Below are 17,867 nucleotides of genomic sequence, written 5' to 3' on the forward strand. Positions count from 1 at the left end.
TCTCTCTTGCCGACGGTGCGGCGCTCGAGTCAGGAAGAGAGGGTAGGGGCCCTCTTCGGCATCTGAGGAGGTAGGAGCTGTCCTTTCTCCGCCTGATGTTACAAACACAATCTTGGTTCTGCCCTTAGCAGTTGGCTGATCCTTGGCTACCTACTCTGTTTGGTTGTCCTGGCCCTTAGTGTAGTGGGCAGCGACATTAGCAAGCTGTGCTCCTTTTTCTATTTTTGTGCTTGTTAGTGTGTGTTGCATTGTAAGCTGCTCCATCACGGAAAATGCCAACGGAGGCCGAGCTCCAGTGAGCTCGTTTTCAATTTTTATTTTTTTGGAGCGTGAAAAATTCCAAATTTATTTTTTGAACACACATGCACATGTATACTATGTATATGCAAAATTTCATAGTATTATACGTTTACATGTGGCGTACAGGAAAAATACAAATGCACATTTTTTAATGGGCCTTTTATTTTTGTTATTGGGCCAGAAATTTGTTATTTTTGTACAGCCTACGAATCACAACATTTTTCGACGAAATTTAACACGTTCTTGCGGAATACATGTAAGTTTTTATGGTATTTTTTTCAGATTTTTTTGGAACTTTTAAATACGCTTTTTAATTTTTTTCAAAATACCGAGCTCACTGGAGCTCGGCCTCCAAAAATCCGCACTCGCTTCATCAGTCCTTTGTATCTTTTTTCTTCTTTGTTTGCCTTGTTGGTTTTCTGTAATGCCTGGCCGGTTGATGACTTTATTAATTCAAAGTCGGACACTTCTTGAGCCTTCGTTCTAAAAAGAGATCCGGAGAGTCTACACCGTAAAGCCACCTGCCCATATTTGACTTCACCAGCGTGCTCCCTGCTACGTATTCCGGCCCTCCTGGCCCGTTCATGGCGTGGTCAGCAGCGTGGGTCGCCAAGATGGCCTCATGGTCATCATGGACGCGAGGAGGAAGACAATGATAGCGTGGAACCGACCCAAGTTGGGGTTCATGAATCTCTCCGTCTATTCAGAGTTCATCGTAGGCGGAGGCATGCAGCAGAGGTGTTGGGCGCGAGAAGCAAGACAACAATCCGGTGGTAAGAGCAAAGACGAAAACTGTTCCGTAGTAAGAGCTCCATTTAATTAAGTTGGGGTTTGCAACTTTGCATCGTAATTAAGTGGATGAGGGGCCAAATATAACGCACGCGCGTAAAGGAGCAGGGCTGAAATATAACAGCCCAACAAAGAATGCAAAATATATTCATTCAAAAAAGAAAAAATGTACAGTATACTGTTTGTGCCATATGGGTGTAGAATGGACTGGAGAGCATAGATGCACCATGCACGGTAGGTCGTGTCAGTCCCAAACCCAAACCCAACGGACCCGAAATAGTAGGGCACTGCAAAGCGATCAGACCACATAATCAACATGGTACCAGCAGGGGTATGGGTATGGGTAATACGTGCCCAAACCCGCACCCGTCTCAATATTTTTCATCCAAATCTGTACCCGTACCCGCACCCTGGGTTTTAAATTGTAACCATACCTGTACCCGGCCGGGTACGGGTAATACCCACGGATAAAAATACACATCTCGGCATTTATATTTTAGCATGTTCAATATTGAGTAAACAATCATCAAGACAAATAATCCATTGATACATCATACACACTAGAAGAACGCCCATGCGTTGCAACAGGGTCAAATTAATTTTAAGAGTTCAATATTAATCATGTTAATATTACATTTAATATTCTCAAACATATCAAGTGACATTGGCGATCTTTTTTACTATCAAATCCTCACACACACACACTCTCCCCCCCCCCCCCCCCCTCTCCTCTCTCTCTCAACGGGGCCGGGGTATACCTAGTCTAATGGTCCACTATCTTTATTTCTTCGCCTCCCCAATCCAAGCTCGCCACCTCTGTCATGACACATCCAGTTGACAATCCCTCCCTCCACTCCCACTCAAACACGTACTTAAATTATCTAGGGATGACAATGCCTCATATTTGGTTTCTATTATTGGGCATTCAACCGATTCACATCCCCGTTTTATCATGGTACAACGGACGATGTCATGGAAATGGGTCAACCACAATCACATCACTCAAGATATTCAAATACAATGTTGGGATGTTGCCTATAGCTTCATTTAATTGTCATTTTTTTGTATAGTATAGTTTATCCAAAATTATTGTTCAATGGAATCCTATTGCATATCGTTATTGTTAAAAAAACAAAAAATTTGAACCAAATAAATGCAGTCAACTTACAAAACTGATAAATAGACTGCATTGGTAAAGAAGGAAATTATGAATTAAACGTTTCTTACAGATTTACGAGTACACTAAAAAGCTCCCTTTGATCACGAAGTCGTCGTACCATCCAAGCTCCTCCACTCTTAGACTTCATATCCCTCTGTTCATATTTCATAAAAAAAATTAAAATAAGTACAGAGAGATCATGTTTAGCTTCTTTAAATGCTTGCATTAAATAGAAAATGATTTTTTTTAAACAAATGTCAAAGTCTAGATTTAACCATGCTACATGCACAAAAGAATAAAAATTCTCTCTCTAATACGAATGAATCATACATGCATATGTTTCTCAATAAAAAACAAAAAACATTTATCTTGCTGCCGAAGGTGAATTGTTGTTTCCTGATGATTGCTAGAGTGGAATTCCATACAATTGCAGGGGGGAAAACTTGATATTTTTCGCTGTGAAACTCATGAGCTAGTTATGCAGTGATACGTCTCCAACGTATCTATAATTTTTGATTGCTCCATACTATATTATCTACTGTTTTCGACTATATATTGGACTTTATTTTCCACTTTTATATTATTTTTGGGACTAACCTATTAACCGGAGGCCCAGCCCAGAATTCCTGTTTTTTGCCTATTTCAGTGTTTCGGATAAATGGACTATCAAACTGAGTCCAAACGGAATAAAATCTTCGGAAACGTGATTTTCTCACCGAACGTGATCCAGGAGACTTAGACCCTACTGCAAGGGATCAAAGAGGTGGTCACGAGGGTGCCCCCCTAGGGCGCGCCCCCCTGCCTCGTGGGCCCCTCGGTGCTCCACCGACGTACTCCTTCCTCCTATATATACATGCGTACCCCCAAACGATCAGAACAGGAGCCAAAAACCTAATTCCACCGCCGCAACTTTCTGTATCCACGAGATCCCATCTTGGGGCCTGTTCCGGAGCTCCGCCGGAAGAGGGCCGTCATCACGGAGGGCTTCTACATCATCATAGCCTCTCCGATGAAGTGTGAGTAGTTTACCTCAGACCTTCGGGTTCATAGTTAGTAGCTAGATGGCTTCTTCTCTCTCTTTGAATCTCAATACAAAGTTCTTCCCCTCTCTCGTGGAGATCTATTTGATGTAATCTTCTTTTTGCGGTGTGTTTGTTGAGACCGATGAATTGTGGGTTTATGATCAAGTCTATCTATGAATAATATTTGAATCTTCTCTGAATTCTTTTATGCATGATTGGTTATCTTTGCAAGTCTCTTCGAATTATCCGTTTGGTTTGGCCAACTAGATTGGTAGTTCTTGCCATGGGAGTACCCAGTGACAAAAGGGGCAGCAAGGCACGTATTGTATCGTTGCCATCGAGGATAACAAGATGGGGTTTATTTCATATTGCATGAATTTATCTCTCTACATCATGTCATCTTGCTTAAGGCGTTACTCTGTTTTTAACTTAATACTCTAGATGCATGCTGGATAGCAGTCGATGAGTGGAGTAATAGTAGTAGATGCAGAATCGTTTCGATCTACTTGTCATGGACGTGATGCCTATATACATGATCATGCCTAGATATTCTCATAATTATGCTCAATTCTATCAATTGCTCAATAGTAATTTGTTCACCCACCGTAGAATACTTATGCTCTTGAGAGAAGCCACTAGTGAAACCTATGGCCCCCGGGTCTATTCTCATCATATCAATCTCCATCACTTTTATATTGTTTTGTTATTTACTTTGCTTTTACTTTTTACTTTGCATCTTTATATCAAAAATACCAAAAATATTCTATCTATCAGATCTCACTCTCGTAAGTGACCGTGAAGGGCTTGACAACCCCTAATCGCGTTGGTTGCGAGTAGCTATCGCTTTGTGCAGGTACGAGGGACTTGAGCGTGGGCTCCTACTGGATTGATACCTTGGTTCTCAAAAACTGAGGGAAATACTTACGCTACTCTGCTGCATCATCCCTTCCTCTTCGGGGAAAACCAACGCAGGCTCAAGACGTAGCAAGAACGATTTCTGGCACCGTTGCCGGGGAGTCTACGCAAAAAGTCAATATACCAAGTACCCATCACAATCCCTATCTCTCGCATTACATTATTTGCCATTTGCCTCTCGTTTTCCTCTCCCCCCAATTCACCCTTGCCATTTTATTCGCCCTCTCTCTCTATCCTCCCTCTCTGTTTGCCTCTTTTGTCCGCTTGCTTTTTGTTTGCTCATGTGTTAGATTGCTTGTTTGTCGCGATGGCTCAACCAAGATTTGGTGATCTTCACCTTAAAAGGTTAGAGGAGATCGAAAACAACGTTAGGAAGTTTATGGTTTTGCAATTTGAGCAAAATAATTTCTTTGGAAACGGGCTTAAAGAACAAAAAAGTTTTATGAGTTATATGAATAAAGGGCTCGATGATATGTCTAAAGAATTTGAGGGTATAAGATCCCAGATTGCTCGTCTAGAGAAGATGACTGCTGAAATTTCGGATATGCAAGCCATCTTAGTCAATAAGATGGCCGCTAAACCGAATATCTATGAAAATCAAGATGAAGATCTAAAAGTTATTGATGTGTCTCCAATTAAATCTTTATTTTGCAATATGAATCTTGATGAAACTGAATATGATCTTCCTTTACCTAGAAGGCATTCTAAAAATTCAGAGTATTTAGATTTTAATGATGAGATTGATGAAAGTGGGATTGAAAGAAATAAAAATCTAGATGTTGCTAAACCCACTATATTGGATTTCAAGGAATTTAATTATGAAAGTTGCTCTTTGATTGATTTTATTTCCTTGTTGCAATCCATGCTAAATTCTCCACATGCTTATAGTCAAAATAAAGCCTTTACCGAACATATTGTTGATGCCTTGATGCAATCTTATGAAGAAAAACTTGAGTTGAAAGTTTCTATCCCTAGAAAACTCTATGATGAGTGGGAACCAACTATTAAAATTAAAATTAAAATTAAAGATCATGAGTTTTATGCTTTGTGTGATTTGGGTGCTAGTGTCTCTACTATTCCCAAGACTCTGTTTGATTTACTAGATTTCCGTAATTTTGATGATTGCTCCCTAAACTTGCATCTTGCAGATTCCACTATTAAGAAACCTATGGGAAGAATTAATGATGTTATTATTGTTGCAAATAGGAATTATGTGCCTGTAGATTTCATTGTTCTTGATATAGATTGCAATCCTTCTTGCCCTATTATTCTTGGTAGACCTTTCCTTAGAACGGTTGGTGCGATTATTGATATGAAAGAAGGGAATATTAGATTTTAATTTCCATTAAAAAGGGCATGGAACACTTTCCAAGAAAGAAAATAAAATTACCATATGAAACTATCATGAGAGCCACTTATGGATTGCCTACCAAAGACGGCAATACCTAGATCTATTCTTGCTCGTTATGCCTAGCTAGGGGCGTTAAACGATAGCGCTTGTTGGGAGGCAACCCAATTTTATTTTTATTCCTTTTTGCTCCTGTTTAGTAATAAATAAATTATTTAGTCTCTGTTTTGTTTGTGTTTTTTGTGTTTAATTAGTGTTTGTGCCAAGTAGAACCGTTGGGAAGACTTGGGGAAAGTCTTGTTGAACTTGCTGTAAAAAACAGAAACTTTAGCGCTCACGAGAACTGCTGTCATTTTTATTTGAAGAGTGATATTTAGTTAATTCTTTTTGCAGATGATTAATAGATAAATTACTCACGTCTAGCAATTTATTTTAGAATTTTTGGTGTTCCATATCTTGCGCTAGATACAGATTACTACAGACTGTTCTGTTTTTGACAGATTCTGTTTTTCGTGTGTTGTTTGCTTATTTTGATGAATCTATGGCTAGTAAAATAGTTTATAATCCATAGAGAAGTTGGAATACAGTAGGTTTAACACCAATATAAATAAGGAATGAGTTCATTACAGTACCTTGAATTGGTCTTTTGTTTTCTTTCGCTAACGGAGCTCACGAGTTTTTTATTTTGAGTTTTGTGTTGTGAAGTTTTCAAGTTTTGGGTGAATTCTTTTGATGGATCATGGAACAAGGAGTGGCAAGAGCCTAAGCTTGGGGATGCCCATGGCACCCCCAAGATAATCCAAGGACACCAAAAAGTCAAAGCTTGGGGATGCCCCCGGAAGGCATCCCCTCTTTCGTCCACTTCCATCGGTAATTTACTTGGAGCTATATTTTTATTCACCAACATGATATGTGTTTTGCTTTGAGCGTCTTGTATCATTTGTGTCTTTGTTTGTTAGTATTCCACAATCATCCTTGCTGTACACACCTTTTGAGAGAGCCATACATGAATTAAAATTTGATAGAATACTCTATGTGCTTCACTTATATCTTTTGAGCTAGATAGTTTTGCTCTACGTGGTTCACTTATATTCTTTTGAGCTAGATAATTTTGCTCTATGTGCTTCACTTATATCCTTTTGAGCTAGATAATTTTTCTCTATGTGCTTCACTTAGATCTTTTAGAGCATGGTGGTGGGTTTGTTTTAAACAAACTATTGATTTCTCATGCTTTCACTTAAATTAATTTGAGAGTCTCTTAATAGCATGGTAATTTGCCTAATAATAATATGCTTGGTATTCAAGATTTGTGAAACTTTCTTTTGAGTGTGTTGAATACTAAGAAAATATTGAAGCATTATAATTGTTTTGAGATATGGAGGTGATAATATCAAAGTCATGCTAGTTGAGTAGTTGTGAATTTAAAGAATACTTGTGTTGAAGTTTGTGATTCCCGTAGCATGCATGTATGGTGAACCGTTATGTGATGAAGTCGGAGCATGATTTATTTATTGATTGTCTTCCTTATGAGTGGCGGTCGGGGACGAGGGATGGTCTTTTCCTACCAATCTATCCCCCTAGGAGCATGCGCGTAATACTTTGCTTTGATAACTTCTAAATTTTTGCAATAAGTATATGGGTTCTTTATGACTAATGTTGAGTCCATGGATTATACACACTCTCACCCTTCCACCCTTGCTAGCCTCTCTAATACCGCGCAACTTTCGCCGGTATCAGACACTTACCATATACCTTCCTCAAAACAGCCACCATACCTACCTATTATAGCATTTTCATAGCCATTCCGAGATATATTGCCATGCAACTTTCCACCATCTAGTTCATCATGACACACTTCATCCTTGTCATATTGCATATCCTGGTACACCGCCAGATGCATTCACATAGAGTCATATTTTGTTCTTAGTATTGAGTTGTAATCATTGAGTTATAAGAAAAATAAAAGTGTGATGATCATCATTATTAGAGCATTGTCCCAGTGAGGAAAGAATGATGGAGACTATGATTCCCCCATAAGTCGGGATGAGACTCCGGACGAAAAAAAGAGGCCAAAGAAGCCCAAATAAAAAGAGGCCAAAAAGAGAAAAGGCCCAAACAAAAAAATGAGAGAAAAAGAAAGAAGGGACAATGTTACTATCCTTTTACCACACTTGTGCTTCAAAGTAGCACCATGATCTTCATAGTAGAGAGTCTCTCATGTTATCACTTTCATATACTAGTGGGAATTTTTCATTATAGAATTTGGCTTGTATATTCCAATGATGGGCTTCCTTAAATTTTCCTAGGTCTTCATGAGCAAGCAAGTTGGATGCACACCCACTTAGTTTTTTTTGAGCTTTCATATACTTATAGCTCTAGTGCATCTGTTGCATGGCAATCCCTGCTCACTCACATTGATATCTATTGATGGGCATCTCCATAGCCCGTTGATATGCCTAGTTGATGTGAGACTATCTTCTCCTTTTTGTCTTCTCCACAACCACCATTCTATTCCACCTATAGTGCTATATCCATGGCTCACGCTCATGTATTGCGTGAAGATTGAAAAAGTTTTGAAAAAGTTAGAGTATGAAACAATTGCTTGGCTTGTCATCGGGGTTGTGCATGATTTAAATACTTTGTGTGGGGAAGATGGAGCATAGCCAGACTATATGATTTTGTAGGGATAACTTTCTTTGGCCATGTTATTTTGAGAAGACATGATTGCTTTGTTAGTATGCTTGAAGTATTATTATTTTCTATGTCAATATAAACTTTTATCTTGAATCTTTCTAATCTGAATATTCATACCACAATTAAGAAGATTTGCATTGAAATTATGCCAAGTAGCACTCCGCATCAAAAATTCTTTTTTATCATTTACCTACTCGAGGACGAGCAGGAATTAAGCTTGGGGATGCCTGATACGTCTCCAACGTATCTATAATTTTTTATTGCTCCATGCTATATTATCTACTGTTTTGGACTATATTGGGCTTTATTTTCCACTTTTATATTATTTTTGGGACTAACCTATTAACTGGAGGCCCAGCCCAGAATTGTTGTTTTTTTGCCTATTTCAGTGTTTCGGATAAACGGAATATCAAACGGAGTCCAAACAGAATAAAATCTTCAAAAACGTGATTTTCTCACCGAACGTGATCCAGGAGACTTGGACCCTACTACAAGGGATCAAAGAGGTGGTCACGAGGGTGGGGGCGCGCCCCCTGCCTCGTGGGCCCCTCGGTGCTCCACCGACGTACTCCTTCCTCCTATATATACACACGTACCCCCAAACGATCAGAATAGGAGCCAAAAACCTAATTCCACCGCCGCAACTTTCTGTATCCACGAGATCCCATCTTGGGGCCTGTTCCGGAGCTCCGCCGGAAGAGGGCCGTCATCACGGAGGGCTTCTACATCATCATAGCCTCTCCGATGAAGTGTGAGTAGTTTACCTCAGACCTTCGGGTCCATAGTCAGTAGCTAGATGGCTTCTTCTCTCTCTTTGAATCTCAATACAAAGTTCTCCCCCTCTCTCGTGGAGATCTATTCGATGTAATCTTCTTTTTGCGGTGTGTTTGTTGAGACCGATGAATTGTGGGTTTATGATCAAGTCTATCTAGGAATAATATTTAAATCTTCTCTGAATTCTTTTATGCATGATTGGTTATCTTTGCAAGTCTCTTTGAATTATCCGTTTGGTTTGGCCAACTAGATTGGTAGTTCTTGCCATGGGAGAAGTGCTTAGCTTTGGGTTCGATCTTGCGGTGTCCTTTCCCAGTGACAGAAGGGGCAGCAAGGCACGTATTGCATCGTTGCCATCGAGGATAACAAGATGGGGTTTATTTCATATTGCATGAATTTATCTCTCTACATCATGTCATCTTGATTAAGGCGTTACTCTGTTTTTAACTTAATACTCTAGATGCATGCTGGATAGCGGTCGATGAGTGGAGTAATAGTAGTAGATGCAGAATCGTTTCGATCTACTTCTCACGGACGTGATGCCTATATACATGATCATGCCTAGATATTCTCATAATTATGCTCAATTCAATCAATTGCTCAACAGTAATTTGTTCACCCACCGTGAATACTTATGCTCTTGAGAGAAGCCACTAGTGAAACCTATGGCCCCCGGGTCTATTCTCATCATATCAATCTCCATCACTTTTATATTGTTTTGTTATTTACTTTGCTTTTACTTTTTACTTTGCATCTTTATATCAAAAATACCAAAAAAATTCTATCTATCAGATCTCACTCTCGTAAGTGACCGTGAAGGGCTTGACAACCCCTAATCGCGTTGGTTGCGAGTAGCTATCGCTTTGTGCAGGTATGAGGGACTTGAGCGTGGGCTCCTACTGGATTGATACCTTGGTTCTCAAAAACTGAGGGAAATACTTACGCTACTCTGCTGCATCATCCCTTCCTCTTCGGGGAAAACCAACGCAAGCTCAAAACGTAGCATGCAGCAGTTCTAGCAGGAGTCTATATGGCAGACAATTTTGAAAGATTGTGGATGTCGCCTAGAGGGGAGATGAATAGGCGCTTTAAAATAATTACGGTTTAGGCTTGAACAAATGCGGAATAAACCTAACGGTTAATTTGTCAAGCACAAAACCTACAACAACTAAGCTCACCTATGTGCACCAATAACTTATGCTAAGCAAGATAAACTACTAGGTGATAGCAAGATATATGACAAGAAACAATATGGCTATCACAAATTAAAGTGCATAAGTAAAGAGCTCGGGTAAGAGATAACCGAGGCAAGCGGAGACGACGATGTATCCCGAAGTTCACATCCTTGCGGATGCTAATATCCATTTGGAGTGGTGTGGAGGCACAATGCTCCCCAAGAAGCCACTAGGGCCACCGTAATTTCCTCACGCCCTCGCACAATGCAAGATGTCGTGATTCCACTAAGGGACCCTTGAGGGCGGTCACCGAACTTGTACAAATGGCAACCCTTGTGGGCAGTCACCGAACCTGTACACTTCGCCAACCCTTGGGGGCGGTCACCGGTACCTGTCAAATTGCTCAGGGCGATCTCCACAACCTAATTGGAGACCCCGACGCTTGCCCGGAGCTTTACACCACAATGATTGAGCTTCGAACAGCACCAACCATCTAGGGCACCCAAGCACCCAAGAGGAACAAGCTCAAGGGTACCAATCACCCAAGAGTAATAAGCTTCTCAACTTGTAACTTCCACGTATCACCGTGGAGAACTCAAACCGATGCACCAAATGCAATGACAAGGGCACACGAAGTGCCCAAGTCCTTCTCTCTCAAATCCCACCGAAGCAACTAATGCTAGGGAGGAAAATGAGAGGAAGAACAAGAAGGAGAACACCAAGAACTTCAAGATCTAGACCCAAGGGGTTCCCCTCACATAGAGGAGAAAGTGATTGGTGGAAATGTGGATCTAGATCTCCTCTCTCTTTTCCCTCAAAACTAGCAAGAATCCATGGAGGGATTGAGAGACAACAAGCTCGAAGAAGGTCAACAATGGGGGAAGAACACGAGCATAAAGGATAAAGTTCATTGGGGAAGAAGACCCCCTTTTATAGGTGGGGAAAAAATCCAACCGTTATGTGTTGGGGATCGTTGCAGAAATTAAAAAATTTCTACGCATCACCAAAATCAATCTATGGAGAGACTAGCAACGAGAGAGAGAGAGAGAGGAGTGCATCTTCATACACTTGAAGATCGCGAGACGGAAGCGTTACAAGAACGTGGATGAAGGAGTCGTACTCGTAGCGATTCAGATCGCGGTTGATTCTGATCTAAGTGCCGAACAACGGCGCTTCCGCGTTTAACACACGTGCAGCACGGGGACGTCTCCTCCTTCTTGATCCAGCAAGGGGGAAGGAGAAGTTGGGGAAGAACTCTGGAGCATGACAGCGTGGTGGTGGAGCTTGTAGTTCTCCGGCAGGGCTTCGCCAAGCTCAACGGAGGAGGAGGGGGTGTAGGAGAGGGGGAGGGCTGCGCCTTGGATGAGGTGCTGCTGCCCTCCCTCATCCCCTCTATTTATAGGGCGAAGGGGGTGAGGGAGTCCTGGATTAGGGGGTCCTCGGACAGCCGGACTATATACTTTGGCCGGACTGTTGGACTATGAAGATACATGATTGAAGACTTCGTCCCGTGTCCGGGTGGGACTCTCCTTTGTGTGAAAGGCAAGCTTGGCAATTCAGATATGTAGATCTCCTCCCTTGTAACCGACTCTGTGTAACCCTAGCCCCCTCCGGTGTCTATATAAACCGGAGGGTTTACTCCATAGGACAAGAACAATCATAATCACAGGCTAGCTTCTAGGTTTTGGCCTCTACGATCTCGTGGTAGATCAACTCTTGTAATACTCATATCATCAAGATCAATCAAGCAGGAAGTAGGGTATTACCTCCATCGAGAGGGCCCAAACCTGGGTAAACATTGTGTCCCCCGCCTCCTGTTACCATCAGCCTTAGACGCACAGTTCGGGACCCCTACCCGAGATCCGCCGGTTTTGACACCAACATTGGTGCTTTCATTGAGAGTTCCACTGTGCCGTCAAGATAAGGCATGATGGCTCGTCTGGTTGTCAAGGACAACATTACCTCTGGGGGAGCCCTGGCTGTAGGCCAAACTCTCCGACTAGGCGGCTTCGTCATGACCGCACGTTCGGCTGTCGTGCCGACGATGACTTCTCGGGTCATCAAAAACAGCCTCCACGTCAACTCGGGATTCACCGAGCAGATGGATCCAACTGAGCTCTCTTCCTTGAACGAGCTCTTGGATCGCATCGCCGCCTTGGGAGTCGCTACGGACTATGATCGGATCGGGCTTAAAACCGACCAAAGGGAGATTAACTCTCCGTCGGTCACCCATCAGATAGCGGTGGTGGAGGAGCGATGCAGCTATTCTTCCTCTATTTTGAGGACAAACTATGTCTGGATTCCCGAGCTCTCCGAGCCGGATACCCGTCTACGGGAGGACATGGCCCAAGCTTCGAACCTAGAATCGGACAGCGGGCCAGAACTATGGTGCAACGTCCCGGAGCCCGAATTGCCAAGCTCGGAAACTCCTCTACCCCTGGGTCTCAGATCGGGTCAGGGTTTGGACCTAAATCTACCCACCCACCCTCACATAAGTGATCTTTCCCACATTAGACAAGAGCCCCAAGAGACAGTACATCACTATTGGGCCAGATTCCTCCTTGTAATGAGCAAGGTCAAGGACTGTCGCGAGGAAGACGCAATTTCATTCTTTTGCAAAAATTGCACGGACAAGGGAATCCTCAACGCCATGAGTCGCCGTGACATAGTACACTTCGCTGACTTGGCGGCCATAGTACAGAAGTACTGTGCGATGGAAAGCACCTGGAAAACCCAAACAAAATTCTGGGATCCTCCGGCTCTCACTAAACACTCTGTCCGAACTAAAAGGGTGTACCCTCGTAAGTCACTCGATCCAATTACAAAGAAACCAAAGCCCACTACAGGGCGAGGAACCGTATTGGAGGGATGGCTCAATGGACCATGCAAAATTCACGGTACACCGGATACCATGCCAACACATAGCCTTAGAGCATGTTGGATACTCCGGCAAGTGGCCAAGAGCGGCGAGGACCTCCTCCTCAATAATACCACAGAGCACCATCCCGTGGAAAATAACAATACAGTACTGACAGTCTTCGAGACTTTTGCTCAAATAATAGGCGCAAGCGAGCACTCCGCAGCCTCGCCGAAGTATGCCACGTTGCAACAATAAATCCATCGAACGACACGGCTATAACCTTCAATGCCAGTGATGAACCTTAATTCCGAATAGCCCGAGCACCAGCCGCTTTGGTCCTTAGTCCAATTATGGACGGCTTCCGGCTTACTAAAGTCCTTCTTGATTATTATTTGTATTTTATTTTGAGGTTTTAGATCTTGTGGTTATCTTCGTGACAAGCTCTAGTACATCGAAAACGGATTTCATATGCTTCTTCTATCGCGTTTTCGGTGTTGGAGGTTTTACCGGTCTTTTTCGAGGAAGGGTTCTCACCATTTTATCTTGGGACTTTTCTAATTTCCTTCTTATTGTTAGTTCTTTCAAGATTGTGTTAGCCCTTGTCACTAGCTTTCCAACAAACTTGGTTTCATTGAATTTGGAGTCCGTTTGCAGAAATTGTGGTAGTTTTGGTGTTCTGAAAAGGTTGTAGCGGTACTATCGCGGACAGGAGCGGATGTAATTTTTTACTACCGCTCCAGAGCGGTACTACTGCGGCAGTACCGCTCCGGACCAAAAACTCGTCACAAGTCCAACAGTGGTAGGCACGGATGTATTTTTTTCGTACCGCTCTCAAGTAGTAGTACCGCTACCCTTTGAGGTAGTATCGCTACCCCCTGCGGTAGTACCGTGAGGTCGAGCGGTAGTACCGCTCTGTGTGGGCTGTGAGCATAACGGTTGGATTTTTTCCCACCTATAAAAGGGGGTCTTCTTCCCCAATGAACCTCATCTCTTGAGCTCGTGTTCTTCCCCCATTGTTGACCTTCTTCGAGCTTGCTAACTCTCAATCCCTCCGTGGATTCTTACTAGTTTTTGAGGGAAAAGAGAGAGGAGATCTAGGTCCACATTTGCACCAATCACTTTCTCCTCTATGTCAGGGGAACCCCTTGGATCTAGTTCTTGGAGTTCTTGGTGTTCTCCTTGTTCTTCCTCTCATTTTCCTCCCTAGCATTAGTTGCTTTGGTGGGATTTGAGAGAGAAGGACTTGGGCACTCCGTGTGCCCTTGCCATTGCATTTGGTGCATCGGTTTGAGTTCTCCACGGTGATACGTGCAAGTTACAAGTTGAGAAGCTTATTACTCTGGGTGATTGGTACCCTTGAGCTTGTTCCTCTTGGGTGCTTGGGCGCCCTAGAAGGTTGGTGGTGTTCGGAGCTCAATCATTATGGTGTAAAGCTCCAGGCAAGCATCGGGTTCTCCAATTAGGTTATGGAGATCGCCCCGAGCAATTTGGCGGGTTTCGGCGACCGCCCCCAAGGGTTGCCAAAGTGTTCGGGTTTGGTGACCGCCCCCAAGGGTTGCCATTTGTACGGGTTCGGTGACCGCCCTCAAGGGTCCCTTAATGGAATCACGGCATCTTGCATTGTGCGAGGGTGTGAGGAGATTACAGTGGCCCTAGTGGCTTCTTGGGGAGCATTGTGCCTCCACACCGCTCCAAACGGAGATTAGCATCCGCAAGGATGTGAACTTCGGGATACATCGTCGTCTCCACGTGCCTGTTATCTCTTACCCGAGCTCTTTACTTATGCAGTTTACTTTGTGATAGCCATATTATTTCTTGTCATATATCTTGCTATCACCTAGTAGTTTATCTTGCTTAGCATAAGTTGTTGGTGCACATAGGTGAGCCTAGTTGTTGCAGGTTTCGTGCTTGAAAAATTAACCGCTAGATTTATTCTGCATTTGTTCAAGCCTAAACGGTAATTATTTTAAAGCGCCTATTCACCCCCCCCCCTCTAGGCGACATCCACGATCTTTCAGGAGGAAAACCGGGGCAGGGAGAGGAAAATCGGGGAGGCCTGGGGCTACCGTAAGGGGAGGGAAGGATGAAAGGGTGGGACGAAGTTTTGACATAAGATGGGAAACCGACGAAAAAACCGACGAAATTGAGAGGTGGGAGGGAGGACAAAAAAAACAGGGGAGGTGGGATGAAAATTAACCGCGAAGACTACCAACTGAGACATTAGGAGTGGAGATTCGTTACTAGACGAATCATCAACACATTCATACATCGTAGAGATTAAGAAAAGGTGTTAAATGTGGAGTGCAAAATTACTCACCAAATTGGACGCTTCTCATGCTTCGCCCTTTTCATTGGCGGAGCACATGCGTTTTTCATAGGAGTAGCCGGACGTTGCATAGGGCAACCGCGACCACGACCATTCCCCTCCTTGTAGTCACCGCGACATCTAGGCATTTTCCCTTTTGAAGGTGGCTGGAGACGCAAGGGAGACGACAACAAATCTACTTCACGAGTTGTACTTAGGGCCTGGTAACTTCGTTTTTTTCTCAATCTAGCCAATGACACATGGGGCCTACTTGATATGGTGTAGTAGTATGCGGGATTGCGGGTATGGGTATTGCCTTCCCGTACCCGTTCCCGCCTTACCCGATGGGTACAATTTTTTCCCATTTAGAAACCCATAGGTATTTTTATTTTCCATACCCTTACCCCAATAGGATTTTTACCTGTCGGGTTCGCGGGTAGCAGGTACCCATTGCCATGTTGAAGCACATTCTAGGACGCACATTGGAGGATCACAAGCGGCTTGACATCAGATGCCCGACAAAGTGTCCAAACTAGAAAGGTACTAATTGTCCCCTACACCCATGCATTCATTTTAAACTTCCAATCTAAGCCTCTCATTTTTTTGCGGGAGTTCCAATCTAAGCCTCTCATTTTTTTTTGCGGGAGTTCCAATCTAAGCCTCTGAGGCCAAGCTAACTGTACCCTACGAATCGATACATATAAAAGTTTTAAATTTGTTGAGTAAAACCGAGGCACTTCATCTTGTTGGATCCTATTTAGCGCTTAAGGCGCCGGTTCTTGTTGGATCCTATTTAGCGCTTAAGGCGCCGGTTTTAGGCCATTGTATTTTTCACCGGTTCAAATTTCACAGAGTTTTCCTGTGCGTTTTTTCTTTCTGTTTTTTCTGGTTTGTATTTTTCTTTTGCATTTTTTTATTTTACCATTTTTTCTTTTTCATGAAATTTCATTTGAATTTGTGAAAGAATATTAAATTTGAGAACAAAATCCAAATCCGCAAACTTTTTCCCAAATTTACAAACATTTTTCAAACTCGCAAAGTTTGTAAAATTCAGGAATAATGTTTAAATTCACAAAAAAACTGTCAAACTCATGAACGTTTCTAAAATTCATGAAATTTTAAAAATTCAAATTCAAAAATTCAAATTTGAAACATTTGTTTTACAAACTCGTGAACTTTTTGCAAATTTATGAACTTTTTAAAATTCAAAATCATGAACAATTTCAAATACTTTAACTTTGTCGAACTCTTGAATTATTTAAAAAATCAAATTAGTTTTTAACGCGTTATTTTTAAAAATTCATAAACTTTTAAAATTTTGAATCAGTGAAAATTTCCAAAATTGTTAACATTTTCCAAATTGATGATCTTTTTCAAATTTGCCATTTTTTTCCAAACTATCAAGTGGGCATGTGTGTTGCGACGGGGGAAAACAACGGTCACCGTGCAAACCCGAGACAATTTTTAGTCCTACTCGACTTCATATGTTTAAGCTAACCTTATTTTGAACCTGGTGGATCATATATTTATGTAAGATAGTTCCTTTACAAGTAAAAAAAAAGAAACCAACAGTCAAATATTGGGTTGTTATATGTTTCTCAAACGACAATATATACGATGTTTGCTGCTTCTCTCCATAGTACCATTTTTTAGGCTCCACAAACTATTAATAATTATGTTAGCCAATAAATCATGGGAAGTAGATGCAGCATAGCATAACATACCACATGATTTTGTAAACACACCACTGAATATATCGAGTAGGGCTACTTAATAAAAAAAATCTCCAAATACGTACATGTTTATTATGACCACTCTGATGCTATTTCCTATAGTCTTCGAATGATTTTAAAAAAAGTTTTCCTTGATGTCAGAGATGAATAATTTAAACATATAGTATTTTTTTCCAAAAATTAAATTATTATTCCAATTTGACACAAAGTAAGGAAATGGCACATATGTTTGCCCTAAAAAATGAGAACATGTTCATATAGTTGATACAACCACAACTTGAAGGCTGCAGAGCGAGGCGGCAAAACCTGTAAGATGCAGCCATGTGAAGCACGATAGAACTGCCACTACAAGATCAGCTCAAATGATCAATAAACAATCATTGAGAGTGAGAAATCCTTGGCCAGCATTTAACACACCCTCTAAGAATAATTTGGGGGGGGGGGGGGGGGTACATTTGCTCTTCAATTCGCATAAACATAATTTTAGAAATGTTTAACATACAAAACTATATCATATTTAGAATCTACACATTGTTCTGAGTAGTTTCCATATATAATATGCTTACTTTGGGGTTACGGTTTGGAAGATATGAATATTTTATAAATATTTGAATCTGCCAAAAAAGGTTAAAAAAAAGTAGCCAGGCCAAAATTGCAAGATCGTACAACCCATCTTTTAAGCGACACTTAGGCGTGACTATTCTATCTTACGCCAACCATAATTAAAGGAGAAAAGGCAAAAAAAAAGGGTGGAGTTGTTGGGATTGAGCCCTGGGTGGAGGAGTTTGGCTCT

This window comes from Triticum aestivum, chromosome 1A (genome assembly GCF_018294505.1).
Source record: "Triticum aestivum cultivar Chinese Spring chromosome 1A, IWGSC CS RefSeq v2.1, whole genome shotgun sequence".
In the NCBI taxonomy this organism is placed as follows: domain Eukaryota; kingdom Viridiplantae; phylum Streptophyta; class Magnoliopsida; order Poales; family Poaceae; genus Triticum; species Triticum aestivum.